General features: G+C 39.6%; 1 protein-coding gene across 7 annotated transcripts in view; it reads left to right on the top strand.

Annotated features, from left to right (window-relative positions):
* Positions 1–12,738, top strand: part of LOC115413034 (PTB domain-containing engulfment adapter protein 1-like) — an 82,193-nt gene that overhangs the window by 1,196 nt on the left and 68,259 nt on the right. The gene's annotated exons all lie outside the window — the stretch shown is intronic.

Below are 12,738 nucleotides of genomic sequence, written 5' to 3' on the forward strand. Positions count from 1 at the left end.
TTTGTCCTGTTCCAATCAGCTGTAAGGACGTGTTGTTGTCCCAGATCCACTCATGGACACTGTCCCATCAACTCATTGTCCTCTGGTGTCCACAGTACTGTGATCATATATGGAGTTTGGGTTTGGTCCATAGTCTTTGTGGAACTGGTACCTGATCCAGTGCATTAGTACCAGTGCACTGGTACCAATGTCGGCTGGTCTTTCAGACAGTTGAAGCTCATTGTCGGCTTACATTAAAAAAAAGTCCAGTTATTTCAACATAAATTCCCCGTTCCTTTTTAAGAAAACGCTCAGTGACCTTATCGTACACAGTAAACAAGAAAATGTTGAAATTCAGTTAAATGTACCCAGTTAGTCCAGTGGTTGTGTTTTCCTTCAGGTCAGTAAATGAACAGTTCATTTGGTTTCTGTGATTTCACAGCAGAATGTGTGACGGTATTAAACTGAACTGTGTCAGTGAAGGAGCAGATCTGAAAACAGCTGTCAATCAAACCGCATTCAGCCTTCAGACCTGTCCTCCGATCGGTGAGCGGAGCCGTGGGTAGAGCTCCGCCCCCGGAGACGCTGAGTGTCCGGGGGCGGAACAGCAGGGTGTCATGTGTCCAGTGCTGGTCCAGTTTGTAGTGGTTTTAAACCAGTTCCACTCAGTCCCATTGAAGTGCATGAGCGTCTACGGACAAATGCACTGAGTAGAGATGGAATGAACAAACACAGACACGGGAATGGAGGAGAAGTGAACAACATCCAGTCCACTGATCTGGGATCAAACTGATTCTGAACCAGCTGGTCTGAGAGATGAACGTGTTCCAACACATTTGGAGTCAATGAAATGAAAACAACTGAACAGATTTGAGCATTTAATGGGAGTCATTTTAGGGGAAGCTGAGCTTCACTGCAGTCTGACACTAAACAGCTGTGATTAGAACCAGTGCATTGGTACCAGTGCATTGGTACCAGTGCATTGGTACCAGTGCATTAGTACCAGTGCATTGGTACCAGTGCATTGGTACCAGTGCATTAGTACCAGTGCATTAGTACCAGTGCATTGGTACCAGTGCATTAGTACCAGTGCATTGGTACCAGTGCATTGGTACCAGTGCTGACAAAACAGTCCGAGTTTGAAATGTGAATGTTTCCTTCAGAGCTCATGCCATGGTTCCCACCCAGCGCCCCCTCCCTTCACACATGCACATGTTCATGTCCTTTATAGTTTCCTGGTCCTGGGGCCTGCTGAGCTCACATTCTGCTCTTCTGGACTCTGCGGTTCAGTGCATGCTGCTGTTATCAGTTTAATTAGACACCCAGGCTAATTCAAAGGAAATGTGCCTGAAGACTGTGTGACTGGTACTGCACAGCCAACAGGATTAACTGTGAACACTTACAGGGTTTGTACAGATCCGGGTCATGGATATGTGGATACTAGACCTGGGGTCCAGTGGGCGGGGCCTACAGTCCTACGTACGTCAGTCAGGACCTGAAGGGTTTGACTTGAATGTGTGTAGATGTTACAGAGCAGAAGAACAGAAGGGTCTGGTACCGTTTACTCCACTAATGCACTGCACACTGACAGGAACCTCCAGTGACTCAGAAGTGCTGAACAGACGTGTCTGTAGTCGCTTCGTACACACACGTCCCAAGGCGTAAACACACTCGAGCCAGAAAAGACACAAACATATTTAATATATTCCAAAGATAGTTTCATCTGTCCTGAATCCTCTCATCTGGAGAATACACACATTTACGTCTGTCTACAGTTTACACAATCAAATATCCTGAACAGATCTGTCATCTGCAGCAAAACTGCATGGAGCTGCAGTCACAGACATCTGAGCTGTGGTACAGACACCGCTACCACCGACAGTACGAACAGAACCAGAGCTGTGGTACAGACACCGCTACCACCGACAGTATGAACAGAACCAGAGCTGTGGTACAGACACCGCTACCGCCGACAGTATGAACAGAACCAGAGCTGTGGTACAGACACCGCTACCACCGACAGTACGAACAGAACCAGAGCTGTGGTACAGACACCGCTACCACCGACAGTACGAACAGAACCAGAGCTGTGGTACAGACACCGCTACCACCGACAGTACGAACAGAACCAGAGCTGTGGTACAGACACCGCTACCACCGACAGTATGAACAGAACCAGAGCTGTGGTACAGACACCGCTACCACCGACAGTATGAACAGAACCAGAGCTGTGGTACAGACACCGCTACCGCCGACAGTATGAACAGAACCAGAGCTGTGGTACAGACACCGCTACCGCCGACAGTATGAACAGAACCAGAGCTGTGGTACAGACACCGCTACCGCCGACAGCAGGGGGTCAAACTCCTGTTAGTTCAGTTCCACATTCAGCCCAGTTTGATCTGCAGTGGGCCGAACCAGTAAAATAATACCAGTGAAAAAAGTAAAATTCTATTCTGGTCAGGTTTACATCGACAAAGTTTCCTTAAAAATCTGAATAACACGAACAACTGGAATTGTCTGAAGAAAAAAAAGTGCAGTTTTAACAATATTCTGCCTCAGTTTATCAGTTTATCAGTTACACATGTGCGTTACAATCACACTAAACATTTAATAACAGACAGAATATTGGTCCAACTGCATTTACTTTTCTTCAGACATTTCTGTTTGTTCATATTTGTTCAGGTTATTCACATTTTTTGTAAAAGTATAGTTTGGAAATGTAAACATTTTCATGTTATTTTCCTTTTTTACACCAAAAAAACAAAGAGAAAATTTGGGGTTGTCATTATTTACAGGTTATTCTGATCATATTTTACTGGTTCTGACCCACCGGAAATCTAATCGGACTGTATGTCTTTGTGTAGAACCTGATTTAACCCTTTCGTGCAGGAAATAAGAAAAAAAAGTATCTAGATTTTTTTTAGATTGATCGTTTTATTTAAAATTAGGCTAAAGTTGAATTGCATTTTGAATTGTATTTTATTTTTTTAATTATCGTTTTATTAAGAAGATATTTAACCCCCTGAGACCCAGGACAATGCAAGTTTTTGCTTTTTAAAATTAAATAATTGCCTTTATTGGAAACATCATGATGCAACAGTTTTTTCAGGTCTTTTTTTTTTTAACTGATGGAATGTCCTTTGCCGTGGACAGTTTTTGTGTGTGTGTGTGTTTCTTGTTTTTTTGTGTGTAAAGCTGTGAAACTCTTGTCCACAAACATGGACAGTAAACCTGTAGCTGAGTCATAGGGGGTTAACTTTATGAGATCACAGAGCAGTCCAAATTCTAAAACTAAGATGATACTTTTCATTGTATTGCTTAGGGACCAGCGACACTGCCCCCTTGTGGTTTGGAGAATATTACCTTTATAACGCTTTGGAAAGTGACCTTAAACTGTGTCCACAAATGTGGACGTCATGCATGAAAGGGTTCAAATGAATTGGACACTACTGATTGTTCACGTCTTCAGTGTAATTATTGCATGTCACACATTCATCCCTCAGGCTTGGATTGGACCCTTTGGTGGGCCAGATTTGGCCCCCGGGCCACATGTTTGACACCTGTGATCTACAGTATGAACAGAACCAACACCGGTGGACCATGGCAGGGTTTATTTGAATTTAACCCTTCATGCATGAATGATGAAAATAAGTATCGAGATTTGCATTTGGAATTTTTAAAAAATAGATGGTTTTATTAGAAGATACTTAACCTCCTGAGTCCAAGGAAAGCAGTCAGAGTGTATTTCTACAGCACAATAGTCCCAAAAGAAAATCACAAAAGAACAACAAAATACAAATGAAAGACACAGATACAAATACTATCACAAAAAAGGTCTGAATTTAAAAAAAAAATGATGTAATTATCCAAATTACATCCGAAAATATCGACGTGAGATGGTTTAAAAAGGTTTAAAAAGACGCATTTAAAAAGTAAAAAAAAACGCATTTAAAAAGTTTAGACACATTTAAAAAGTTAAAAAGACACATTTAAAAAGTTTAAAAAGATGCATTTAAAAAGTTTAAAAAGACGCATTTAAAAAGTTAAAAAGACGCATTTAAAAAGTTTAAAAAGACGCATTTAAAAAGTTTAAAAAGACGCATTTAAAAAGTTTAAAAAGATGCATTTAAAAAGTTTAAAAAGACGCATTTAAAAAGTTTAAAAAGACGCATTTAAAAAGTTAAAAAGACACATTTAAAAAGTTTAAAAAGATGCATTTAAAAAGTTTAAAAAGACGCATTTAAAAAGTTAAAAAGACGCATTTAAAAAGTTTAAAAAGACGCATTTAAAAAGTTTAAAAAGACGCATTTAAAAAGTTAAAAAGACGCATTTAAAAAGTTTAAAAAGATGCATTTAAAAAGTTTAAAAAGACGCATTTAAAAAGTTAAAAAGACGCATTTCAAAAGTTTAAAAAGACGCATTTCAAAAGTTTAAAAAGACGGATGTGGTTTAAAAAGACACATTTAAAAAGTTTAAAAAGACACATTTAAAAAGTTTAAAAAGACGCATTTCAAAAGTTTAAAAAGACGCATTTCAAAAGTTTAAAAAGACACATTTAAAAAGTTTAAAAAGACGCATTTCAAAAGTTTAAAAAGACGGATGTGGTTTCAAAAGACACATTTAAAAAGTTTAAAAAGACACATTTAAAAAGTTTAAAAAGACGCATTTCAAAAGTTTAAAAAGACACATTTAAAAAGTTTAAAAAGACGCATTTCAAAAGTTTAAAAAGACGGATGTGGTTTAAAAAGACACATTTATAAAGTTTAAAAAGACACATTTAAAAAGTTTAAAAAGACGCATTTAAAAAGTTTAAAAAGACGCATTTAAAAAGATGCATGTGGTTTAAAAAGATGCGTTTCAAAAGTTTAAAAGACGCATTTCAAAAGTTTAAAAAGACGGATGGGGTTTCAAAAGACATTTAAAAAGTTTAAAAAGACACATTTAAAAAGACACATTTAAAAAGTTTAAAAAGACGCATTTCAAAAGTTTAAAAAGACGCATTTCAAAAGTTTAAAAAGACGGATGTGGTTTAAAAAGACACATTTATAAAGTTTAAAAAGACACATTTAAAAAGTTTAAAAAGACGCATTTAAAAAGTTTAAAAAGACGCATTTAAAAAGATGCATGTGGTTTAAAAAGACATTTCAAAAGTTTAAAAAGATGCATGTGGTTTAAAAAGATGTGTTTAAAAAGTTTAAAAAGACACATTTAAAAAGACGCATGTGGTTTAAAAAGACGCATTTAAAAAGTTTACAAAGACACATTTAAAAAGATGCATGTGGTTTAAAAAGACGCATTTAAAAAGTTTACAAAGACACATTTAAAAAGATGCATGTGGTTTGAAAAGACGCATTTAAAAAGTTTAAAAAGATGCATTTAAAAAGATGCATGTGGTTTAAAAAGACGCATTTAAAAAGTTTAAAAAGACGCATTTAAAAAGACACATGTGGTTTAAAAAGACGCATTCCTCTTTACTGCGGCAACTGAAAACACATACTGCTTTTCACAACTGGTGGCATACATATGTCTTACTTCTGTGAAAATTCCTAAGCCTTTTGGGGAATGCTAAGCCTCATGGGAAATGTACTTATCCTCTTAGCATTTACTAGTGCTTACTTTAACTAAACTTTTAACATAAGTCATGAATGAAATGTACTGTATATTTTTACTCAGAAATAAATTAAAATGTGATTGCATACGCATCAGGAAATTAGAATAAATCCAAACACAAATCACTTATATTTTATATTTCCAAATAAAGTCCCCACACATGATGAACAGCCTTTAGTCGACTGTCGTTAGAACCCTGCACAAACCAGTGGGTTTAGTTTACTGCTAAAGCATCTACAGCACAGGTGTCAAACATGCGGCCCGGGGGCCAAATCGGGCCCACCAAAGGGTCCAGTCCGGCCCTGGGATGAATGTGTGAAATACAAAAATTACACTGAAGAAATGAACAACCAAGGATGTGAAAATCATTTTAGGTCAGTTCAATCTAAAGTGGGTCAGAGCAGTAAAATACAATCACAGTAACCTATAAATAATGAAACCCATTTTTTTCCATTTGTTTTAGTGTAAAAACGGTAAAATTACACAAATGTTTACATTTACAGACTAGCCTTTTACAAAAAAATGTGAATAAAACTGAACAAAAATGTCTGAAGTCTGTGGAATTGGACCAATATTCTGTCTGTTCTTAAATGTTTTGTGTATTTGTAGATCCACTGTGATCTGTACGTTATAATGCACATGCATAAATGATAAAACTAAGGTGTCATATTTTTAAAATTGAAAATATTTTTCTTCAGAACTTTCAGGTTCATATTTGTTCATGTTATGTTCAAGTACAGTTCGTACATGTAAACATTTTCATTATGGAATTTGACTTTTTTCACTCAAAAACACAGAGAAAACATTGGAGTTGATATTATTTCTCAGTTCTTCTATTATTTATATTATTTTTCTGGTCCGGTCCACTGCAGATCAGATTAGACTGAATGTGGAACTGAACTAACATGAGTTTGACAGACCTGGTTCACAGAGTCCAGTGAAGGTAAAGAGAGCAGAAGGTCACTCCAGAGCCTCAACAGTCTAGAAGGAACGCTCTGCTCTGGTCCTGAACCTGTACGAGGGACCATCAGTGGGTTCTGATCCAACTTTAGGGACTAAAGGGTCAGAACCAGTCTGTGATAGACGACAAGTCTGACCATGCAGGACTCTGAACCACCGGACTGAAGGTCCATTTGAAAACACTGATCAGTCCAACCTGAGTGTAGACCAGGGTTCTCCAACTCCTGTTCTTTCAGGTTCCACATTCAGTCTAATCTGATCTGCAGTGGACCCAACCAGGAAAAGAAGAACAGAAGAACCCAGAAAGAATGACAACTGCACATTTATGTCTGTGTTTGAGTGAAAAAATCCATTAAATTATGAAAATACTTACTTTTATAAACTATCCAAACAAAAAAGATGTGGATAACCTGAAAAAAATGTTTTTTGCTTTTTTTTTTAAAGTAAAATCAGTGTAATTTTCTCAGTCTTCTTCCTCCACTTCTCATTAGTCCATGTGCATTCTGGATCAGATCTGCAAAGACACTAAACACTGAGGAACAGGAAGAAAAGAGTTCAAACTGGACTGAATTTAATACAGACATTTCAGGTTGGACACATTTGTTCAGGTTAGTCACAGTTTATTGGTACAGGAGAGTTTGGAAATGGAAAGAGTTTCATAATTTAATGTGATTTTTTTGCACTAAAACAAAGACAAACATTTGCAGTTGTCATTATTTACAGACATAATGTAATTTAGGCCCAAGCCCAGTAAAGCCGGTGCAGGGCCTGTTCAGTCTGCAGTGGGCGCATGGGGATGACATCACCAGTGACGTGGTCGCCTTTCACCACTGTCTCCACTCACACACATTCACATTCACAACAGTCAGACCTTTAAGAACATGTACATGACATGTGCACAGACCACAGATTTAAGAACATGTACATGACATGTGCACAGACCACAGATTTAAGAACATGTACATGACATGTGCACAGACCACAGACTTAAGAACATGTACATGACATGTGCAGACCACAGATTTAAGAACATGTACATGACATGTGCACAGACCACAGATTTAAGAACATGTACATGACATGTGCACAGACCACAGATTTAAGAACATGTACATGACATGTGCACAGACCACAGATTTAAGAACATGTACATGACATGTGCACAGACCACAGATTTAAGAACATGTACATGACATGTGCACAGACCACAGACTTAAGAACATGTACATGACATGTGCACAGACCACAGATTTAAGAACATGTACATGACATGTGCACAGACCACAGATTTAAGAACATGTACATGACATGTGCACAGACCACAGATTTAAGAACATGTACATGACATGTGCACAGACCACAGATTTAAGAACATGTACATGACATGTGCACAGACCACAGATTTAAGAACATGTACATGACATGTGCAGACCACAGATTTAAGAACATGTACATGACATGTGCACAGACCACAGATTTAAGAACATGTACATGACATGTGCAGACCACAGATTTAAGAACATGTACATGACATGTGCACAAATCGGATATTTACACCTGCTCAGAAATTAATGGGAGTCAATGGGACACGCCCACTCAGGATCAGTCACATGGGTGTAAGTGCACGACATGTGACCTCTGACCCCACAGACATGTGGGGGACCTCCAGAGCTTTCAAATAAGGCCAAATACGTGGTTGCCATGGAAACAGCTATATGTTCCTGCTCAGATATTTATTTATGTACTGTATTTATTTATTTACTTATGTATTTATTTATTTATTTTTCTTCTCCTGCTCTTTAAGCTCAAATTTGACCCCCTAAACATTTACAAAAACTCACCAAATTTTGCCCAAAATTCAGAAGTGTGAGAAATTGAATTTACATATACAGTAGGTTTCGTAGATGTCGGTAAGGAAATGCTGCGACAGCGCCCCCTTGAAAAGTGGAAATACATTATGCCAAAGGGACCACATCCAACGTAAAGTTTGTTGTAGAGCCACGAAAAGCGGTACACAGATTCTTCGTCAGGAGACAAACAAAAAATATTATTATGGCCACGCCCCTAAACCAACCCTTAGTCGGCCATATTGGATTGAAATTTCCAAAATGCTGAGTCAGTGGTTTCGCTGACGTTGTATTTTAACTATCTCCTCCTTGGCCGTTTGGCCGAATGAGCTGAAAATTGGTGTACAGTATCTAGAGAAGTGGGGCATCAAAAGTTAGCCAAATTTTTGGGATCGGTGTCACCATTTTTTTGGTACGAGGTTGCAAAATTTGCAAAGTTTTTTCGAAAATTTCCCATTTAAAAAATTGCTTCAGCTCAGACATACGGACACCGATTTGGCTCAAATGTGACTCAGACATCTGTCTCCCAGGCCTACAGCCATTTATTAAAAGAAATGGAAATTTTGCACTATAGCGCCCCCTACAAATATATTTTTATGAAAATTGCTTCAGTTCCGACATACGATCACCGATTTGGCTCAAATTTGAATCAGGTGTCAATCTCCCAGGCCTACACCCATTTGTCAGAAGACATTGAAAATTCACTCAATAGCGCCCCCTACAATTTTCCTTCATAAAAATTGCATCAGTTCAGACATACGAACACCGATTTGGCTCAAATTTGACTCAGTGGTACATCTTGCAGGCCTACACCCATTCAATGGAAGAAATTGAATTTTGGCTGCATAGCGCCCCCTACAGATTTACTTATACAAAAATTTCTTCAGTTCGTACATACGAACACTGATTTGCCTCATATCTGAGTCAACTGTCAATCTCCCAGGCCTACACCCATTCATTAGAAGATATTCAAATTTGGTGCTAGAGTGCCACCTGCTGAACAACGGACATACTTGTACTGAACGTGCCCGTGGCGAGGCCCTTTCACTGCCGCTTGTGACTTTAATATTATTATTTTTTTCCCATCAAACCCAGTAGTAAATCTGCAGTCCTTCTTCTGTGTGGGTTCTTCTGCTGTTCTTATTGGACTGTAGATCAGATTGGTCTGGATGTGGAACCCACACTAACATGAGTTCCACAGCCTGGACTGTGGAATTTATACACTTTGGAAATTCATCCCAGGGGTCGGATTGGAACCTTTGGGGGGACACATTTGGACCCTGGGACGGATCAGACTTTTGACTGCATTTATAGCAGGTTTGTGTGTGCGCCCCCTACAGGACTAACACTAGTGGTAGATCTGTCTGCCTTCACCTTTGACCTCCTGTTATGGCCTGGTACCGCTGTGTTTTAATTGGCTTTCCAGTGTTGAATCAGCAAAAAGGCCAGTTCAGGACCTATTGAGTTTTCCTCCTGGACACTTTGGAGGGAAATTGATTAGTTGCGGTGTGTTCCTTGACTTAAATTAATGTTAATGCAAGTGTGCATTCAGTTCTGCTGCTACAGAAACTGACAACAAACACAGACTGGAGGACAAACTGACGACAAACACAGACTGGAGGACAAACTGACGACAAACACAGACTGGAGGACAAACTGACAACAAACACAGACTGGAGGACAAACTGATGACAAACACAGACTGGAGGACAAACTGATGACAAACACAGACTGGAGGACAAACTGACGACAAACACAGACTGGAGGACAAACTGACGACAAACACAGACTGGAGGACAAACTGACGACAAACACAGACTGGAGGACAAACTGACAACAAACACAGACTGGAGGACAAACTGATGACAAACACAGACTGGAGGACAAACTGACAACAAACCCCAGGGTTTCAGTGCCACGCCCTGGAAAAGGGGGTTTTCTCTGATTCTGGTACGTTAATGAAAAGATATGATAAAAAGAAAAATAGAACAAGAAAAGCACTCAGAGAGCACAGACCTCCACCAAGGCAGATCAGTGGCCCCCCACCCCCACCCCCCATCACCACCAAAATGTAATCATTTCTTCCTTCTGCCAGTATCAACATTTCCAGAAAATTTCATGAAAATCTGTCCATAACTTTTTGAGTTATCCTGCTAACAAACAAACAAACACACATGCAAACACACAAAGCAAAGCAATCCCAATACCTGCTGGCAGAGGTAATTAGTGAGTAATTCCTGGAAGAGAACACACACACACACACACACACCTGTATCACATCATGCTACTTTGCTTTACCTCTTAGACACAACACTAGGACACTGCAAAGCTCACAAATCCACTGAGATGCGCACACACACACACACACACACACACACACACACACACACACACACACAGTAAAATACTTGGTGTCAGAAGTGTGCAGATGTGTAAACCATAAGGGCTGGATCATGGCAGTAGCTGATTGGCTGTTGTCTGTGTCACTCACTCTCCGTTCTGCTCTGGTGAATGTCTGTCCTTTAATAATGTCTGAGTTTCACTTCAACATATGTTTGATTTTCTGTCTGCCATGCTGAGGGGAGGGTCTGCAGAGGGGAGGGTCTGTAGAGGGGAGGGTCTGTAGAGGGGAGGGTCTGTAGAGGGGAGGGTCTGCTGAGGGGAGGGTCTGCAGAGGGGAGGGTCTGCAGAGGGGAGGGTCTGCTGAGGGGAGGGTCTGTAGAGGGGAGGGTCTGTAGAGGGGAGGGTCTGCAGAGGGGAGGGTCTGTAGAGGGGAGGGTCTGTAGAGGGGTCTACTTCCTGACCCTGGACCGGTGCAGGTCCTGGATGGGGGGGGGTCCATACCAGACAGAGACATGAGCTGTACAGGAGGATGGAACTGTGTCTGTGATTGGCAGCTGGTGTGGAGGACAAACAGGAAGTAGTCTCTGACAGTGTGTATGTGTTTGGGTCACATGACTTAGAGCCAGGCAGTAATGCTGCGTTCCAGTTCCACCTGTAGCTGGTGTTTTCCATCCTTCTACTGGTGTAAATGCACTGGGATGTTCAGTCAAACCTGGGACTTCCACCTGAACTCGTACTAGATCCATGTTCTCCCAGTTCTGAGTTCTGACGTCATGTAGCAGTGGCGCCCCCCCATGGATGTGGTGTTTATGCAGATTGTTTATTAAAACAAGGTATTGATCTGATATTTCTCTGTAAATGTTCTGGATAATCAGCAGCTGCTCTAGTGTTAGCTAGTTTTCAGTCCAATGAGTGACAGAATAAATTAAAACCAAATACGAATCCAAATATATAAATAACATTAAAGGTACAACAGCTTCTCTTGCCTTCTGTGCTGTTCTTCCTCCTCTGTTTCTGTCAAATAAACAAAGAACAAACACCTCTGGGATAGAAATGACTATAAATGAACATAACCTATAGTCCACCATGCTGGTTGGTTTACATCTAACTCCCACAATTCCTTGCGCTCAGGCAGTTTGACATGACTTACCTGGAATGATACAAAGTCATGAGTCGTGGTTTGAAGTCGTGACTTATGGGCTCAAAAAACGTCCTGGAACGCAGAATAAGGCTAATTCAAACATCTGTACAGACCAAGGTTCCAATAGTTTTGGATTTTTCATTCTAGTTTAGTTTTATTTAGTTTTAATTTTTTTTCTTTAATTCAGTTTGTATTTTTTCTAAATGCTTAGTTGTAGTTCAGTTGTAGTTCAGTTGTAGTTCAGTTGTAGTTCAGTGGTCTCTTTTCTCTTCTTCTCTGTGCTCCTATTCAAATCAATCCCAGACAGGACTCTGCTGCTTTAGTCTCCATGTTTCCAGGTAGAGTGGGGACCAGAAGACGACTGGAAACCACAAGTGAACACAAGTGACGGAGCAAAAAGTGTCGTATGGAGACAGCACAGAAAACTGAGAGAGACAAAGAAATCCATTGAACATCAATCTGACATTGACAAAGATGAAAACGAAGGGAATTTTATCCAGAATTTTTATCCGTTTTAGTTAGTTTAGTAAACACACAATACAGTTTCAGTTAGTTATGGTTTTTTTTCTTTTAATTATAGTTTTTGTTTATTTCAGGTAACGCAAATGTTTTTTCAATTCTAGTTTTGGTCAACGATAATCGTTCACGATAATAACCTTGGATCGGACCATAGTTTTCTGCTCAGCTGTGAAGTGCTGTGCAGGTGTAGTTGCTGTTTTTGTTGGACATTATCGTCCATTCAAACATAAACATGTGGACACTGTGTGGACTCAGACACAAAGCCTAAATACGTCCACAGTGAACCTCAGTGGAATGTCCTTTTCTTTTTTTTTTCTCCGTTCTGTTGGTGTGAGC

The sequence above is a fragment of the Sphaeramia orbicularis genome, chromosome 21 (assembly GCF_902148855.1).
Source record: "Sphaeramia orbicularis chromosome 21, fSphaOr1.1, whole genome shotgun sequence".
NCBI classification, from domain to species: domain Eukaryota; kingdom Metazoa; phylum Chordata; class Actinopteri; order Kurtiformes; family Apogonidae; genus Sphaeramia; species Sphaeramia orbicularis.